Genomic DNA, 6000 nt, shown 5'->3' with positions numbered 1-6000 from the left:
GAGCTGCCAACATCTTGAAAGACCCTTCCCTCCCTGGACATCAACTGTTTGAGTTGCTACCCACTGGTAGATGGTTCAGGTCCATCTAATCACAGACAAACAGACTTAAGAACAGTTTCTACCCCAGAGCCATATGAGAAGTGAATACTACTAAGCATTTATAATGATTGACAATGACCAGGATAACAACAGTCACTTTTGCACCACAAGTACATGTTTAAATTCTTTACAAGCTATATTATTTATCTATTTCTATTATTGCACTCAATTAAAATGTGCATTATACCCAAGGGCAATATTTAATTATCCAGTTTTATTGTATTATATTGTACTGTAGTATAATTTAATTATGTCCTTTATTTGTGAATGCACCTTTAGGATTGCTGCAATTGTACTACGTGCAATGACAATAAAAGGAATCTGAATCTGGAAGTAAAGAAATTTGTGCTACAAATATCACAATTCTCTTAAACCTTCCAGTTCATTGGCAAAATGAAGCCATTGTATTGTTAGGCACGGTTGGCACAGAGGGGTGGCATTGCCACGTCACAGGATCTGAACTGACTGGATCTTTGTTGAGTTGTTTCTTCTGGATAACCCTAATATATCTGCAAAGATTAGTGACTCTAAATTGACCTGGTAATGAGTTGTGCTTCAGATGGCCTGGAAACTTTGGACAGATATACATTTTAGGGTGGTTCCTGGGCCATTGCTATCAGGATAGACCTCGTGTTCTTTCAGTCCAAACCAGTAAGACATGAGTTTAAAAATATAAAGAGCAAAGCCTGGGACTTTAATGGCTAATCACTAAGAAAAAGGGTTTTGGTGGAAGCAACAAATGGATGCTGGTGTGAAATAATAACCCAAAATGAAGCACATTGGGTAATGGTAATCCCCTCACTCATTTATCTACAGAATAACAGTGAATTAATTGCAGTTTAAGGAGTTGTATGGTTCTTTGCATTTGTCATTTTGGAAAGGGTTCTTTACATTTGAAATGGGTTCTTTGGACTTTAAAAATGTGACTAATATGTGCACAAAACAGAAATCTTTAATTTCTTGTAGGCTACCTAACAGGATACTAACAGATCACACAATCCTGTACTTACCATATGCAGTAAAGAGTTCATTAAAAATCAGGAACCTACTTGTATTTTACAAATCTGTTATCATCTCTTAATGGCTATATATGGAGCCAGTGATAGATCTAAAGAAATAAAGATTACTTCTAGAACCTTCATGTAGATGGCTATTTTGGAAACTAAAAATGGTTCCCCTATGGCATCACTCTGATGATACATGTTAACACCATTAATTTTTAAGAGAATACTGCATGATTAGGAGAAAGTTGAACCAGTTGAACCTGATTTGTGTTGCAGTCAAGGATGAGCTGGAAGTCAATTAATTGTTAGGCCACCACAGCAGGATATGTAGGAGTCACATTTATTGGAGGTTTTAGGAACCCCTCGGAATGATTCAGTATTTGATGGAGCTGTTTTATTTAATTAATCTTGTGAAGTAATTTGGACAGCAAGATAACCGGTAAAATGTACTTTGTAAATACAACTTTAAAGAAAAAGCAAGTGGCCCCAAAGAGAAACCATGAAACCTAGTAAAAGAAAAACATGGCCTGCAGTAAAAGAAAGAAAGAGGACTAGAATAAATTTAGCAATGTAGAAACAGTATTTATTATGGAAAGAAAGATGAGTGATCCTTTTGATCACAGCCTTAAATAGGCATCTATTAAATGAGGCAAACACATGATGTTTGAATCTGATTTTATTATCAGAATGCTCAGTGTAATATAAATCTTTAAGGAATTACATTAATCTTAAGCAGCTAATTTACGCTTGTGTCGTATACGCACATTTGAGATGAATCTTCTGGTACTATTGACGTAAATTATCAAAATAATATGTGCATGGATTCAGTAAGGTGCATGAAATATCCCTTAGGAATTTTAGGCTCTGCTGACTCAAGAGCATCATACAGTCCCACGCCTTCTTCCTACAAACCTCCCTTTCTGCCTCTGTTCAAAGTGTTCTTTTGGTTTGTGTTCTGAGAACTGTGAAGACTATTGGAGTAAACTGAGATCACCATCATTTTTATAGCACCAGTTTAGGATGAGACTGGGATTTGTGACATGGTGCATGATTATGCTGGAATTATCAATTTGCAAAACTTGAGAGTCCACCTTAATAAAAGGCTAAGCGTCTCTGTGTCTGATGTGTGTCTGTGTGGTTTCCGTGTCTCTGTCATTCCAAAAGATTTTGATATGGATATTCTTTATTAAGGGTGTATCACAAACATTTTTATTGACAAAATGCATTGCATTTGTCGTTCCAATAGATAGTGCATCAAAAATATTTAACACTGCTTTTACGAATCTATGTCCAAATGGCATATAACAAAGATGTTTGCATTGCATGGTGCTCTGCAGGCATTAACACTGAGGTGTATTTTGATTACGTAGATTTCAATTTGTCTTAGACGGGTACCACATTGACATAAAGGGGCACACGTGTTCAGCAAAAATGCTTAGATTCTCAGTGGCATTCAAGTGATGCACAAATGAAATTAGGAGGCAGAATGTTTGTCCCATTTAAACATCATTACACTACCACTGCCAACATGTATTTGTGAGAAAAGGCAGGATAGATCCATGGATTCATCCCATTTACGTCAGATTGTAATCAAAGCATCTGTAAATTGTAGCAGAAACAGAGTCATCAGACCAGATGACATTCTTTCAGTCTTCAGTTGTCCAGTGTGTGTGATCAGGGGTCTACTGTAGTCTCATCCTCCTGATCTTAACTGACATGAGGGGATCACATCTTGGTCTTCTGCCACTGGAGTCCATTCTTTGCAAGATCCAAAGCATTGTGTGTTCAAGGAAACCATTCTGTACACCGCTGTTGTAAAAAGCTGTTATTTGAGTACATGCAGCCCTTCGGTCACCATGAATGTAGTCATCATGTCTGGCACCACAATACTAGATTCATTGAGTCCGGCCTGTCATCTTAACAAAGTGCTTTCACGGACAGAATAGACACTCAATCAATGTGTTTTGTTTACTGTACTGTAGCAGTCATGGGGACATTAAGATTCACACTGTTCAAAGATGGTGATTTCCTTATTTTATTATGGGGACTGCAGGAACACACCCATTCTTGACCCAGCACGCACACACTCACACACAGAGACACCGTTAGTGGCACAAAGAATGGATAATTAACAATGAATTATATAAATTGAATAATGAAAAAAGCCACGTGTGTTAGTGTGACAACACTAACAGTAAACATAATTACTGCCAACAACAGTCCAAAACAGTCCAGTATAACAAGGTCAGTTGATGATGGATGTGTGATTAAAATACCTTGTGAACAGCTTTCTGAAAGCAATGTATACTTTTATCGTGCCAGGTTCCTCATTCTGTGTGGGGTTTGAAGTGATTGGGACGCTCCCTAAGACAAAGACACATCCAGTCTGTATGAATTCACGTGGACAAGCAGGCACAGTACAGCACATAGTTACGGTGGTCAAGTCATAATCCAATTGTGAGTCTGAGGTGCATTACCAAACAGACAGATGATCGCAATCCCCCTGGTATCTTTTAGGCTTCTTTTTAAAGGGCCCACCTGCTCTATCTTCTTCCCAGCAGTCTCTATGCCCACCAAAACTGCCCAATAGTATTATACCACCAGGACTGCTGGGAGATGTGGGACATTTTAAGTTGTACTCCTAAAACAGTAACACTCTCTGTAAACTCTGTAAAATAGTCTGTTTCTGAAATGCTGGAGCCACAGCATCCATCCCCACTGTTCATACTACATTAAAAGTCACTTGGATCAATTGTTTTTCTATTGTATGATTTGGTCAAACAACAACTAAATCTCTTGATCATGTGTGCATGCTGTATATACTGAATTCAAGCAATATGATCTGCTGTTTGCAGAAGTAGGATATTAATGATAATGAGCAGATGAATCTAATGAAGTAGTCACTGAGTGTAAATATCTCTGGGCATGTTCCAACATTATAATCGTTCCTTATGCTGCATTTCTTTTCAAATTGCCATTTTTCGTTTTGAACACAACCACCCACTTTTAACTTTTCAGTACTTGTTCTGGTACTCTGTTTCATTTTGTTTATGTGATTTTCTTATGCATTAGAATTGTGTATTTTCTTTTCTGATACTAAGAAGCTTTACTATGTTTTTACCACATCCTGCTTTGAAGACAGTAACGCCCTGTTGGCAGGTGCTCCTTCTAAATCTATTATTTAAGCTCCAGCTACTTCAAAACTTTTCTCCAAGAATTTTCACTTAAAAATGTAACTTTGAGAATAGAATGCCTGATCTCTTACCGCCCTGTGTCTTACAGAACTGAATATGTGATTCAGTTACTAACCTATATGAGTAAAAATTGGCCTACATCAGTAACTTCCTGCCGCACTACAGTCCCATTTGCCTACTCTTGTCCAATGATGCCGTCAATCTTGATGTGCCCCAAACTAATCTGTGCTCTGTGGGTCACAGAGCCTTGCCTTCTATTTCACCTAGACTTTGAAATGGCCACCCCAAAACTATTAGATCTGCCAACTCAATGTATTCTTTTAAAAGGCAACCTAAAACACATCTGACATTTGACTTACACTGACATTTCAACCCTTTCAGTTCATTCTGTTTGACCAGGAGCTTATGACGGTACATGGTATAAACAGTTTGTCTATGGTTTTCTTCTAGCACTTTTAATTTTTTATTTCTGTGTATTTTTTCTTATTCTAATTCTGAACATTGTGTTTTTTTGCTTTATTTATATTTTATCAAGTTTTTAACGTTTAATATTTGTTTGTGTTTAGAGTTGGTTGTTTGAATGGTTTCAGTGGTTATACGAGTATATTGTTAAGCATTATGTACTTGGGTAAGGTGCTACATAAATAAAACCTATCGTTGCTATTTTATTATTATCATTATTTGTTCGCATTGAATTCTTAAAGTGTCATACTGATGACATCATGAATGAGTCTGGATTTTCCAGCAAGTAGTGCTGTTGCTGCAAGGCATATTTATTCATTACAACTTCTTTTTATTTCATGTTAGCCTTTTACTATTTAGGCGTGTGTAACATGGATTCTTTGTCTGAATCTTATTTGATCAAAGGGAAGGAAAAATTCCAGTAGATATTAAAGTATTTATGTGAAAAATAGAAAATTAAGCTGCGGTGGGCTGGCGCCCTGCCTGGGGTTTGTTTACTGCCTTGGGCCCCATGTTTTGGCTGGGATTGGCTCCAGCAGACCCCCGTGACCCTGTAGTTAGGATATAGCGGGTTGGATAATGGATGGATGGATGGATAATGGATGGATGGATAGAAAATTAAAATCTTAATCATCTGTTAGATAATGAAAGAAGCTCAGACCACATAGATCTGACAGATTGAAAAAATCCCCTCTAAAACGTTCACACTGACTACAATATTAAATATATCTACAAGTTAAGGTGTCTTACTTCCACAAACTAGGTACAAATATTTATTTTTCTGTGGATGCTGTACTGTAAAATTCAAGTGCCATGCCTGCAGGATCCCTTCTCTGAAGTTTGCTGAAATGCAATTCATCCACATTAGTCCAGAAATCCAAAGTGTTTTCAATCACCCTCGGTTAGTTTTTAATTTACAGTCCAATTGTTTTAATTCAACAATTGATTGGAATAAAGGAAAGCTAGTCAACCTCCAGTTTTATTTTAAACGTTTCCAACCTTTAAGTATGATTTGAAGCAAATATTTACAATATATTTTGAGTCATATTAGGAAGTTGCGTCTTGGTACTGTGAAGGAAAAGCAATTATGGTTGGCAATAATACAACTGATAGAAGGAAGCGAAATCAGAGAACTATTACAATAGTAGTGGGATGATCTTCCTGCTAATAGAATAGATGCCCTTTCTGTCTCAACATTTAAATCCAGGCTGGAAATTTACTACTTTAGTCTGGCATACCCT

The sequence above is a fragment of the Polypterus senegalus genome, chromosome 13, assembly GCF_016835505.1.
Source record: "Polypterus senegalus isolate Bchr_013 chromosome 13, ASM1683550v1, whole genome shotgun sequence".
NCBI classification, from domain to species: Eukaryota; Metazoa; Chordata; class Cladistia; order Polypteriformes; family Polypteridae; genus Polypterus; species Polypterus senegalus.
This window is presented reverse-complemented; position numbering follows the sequence as displayed.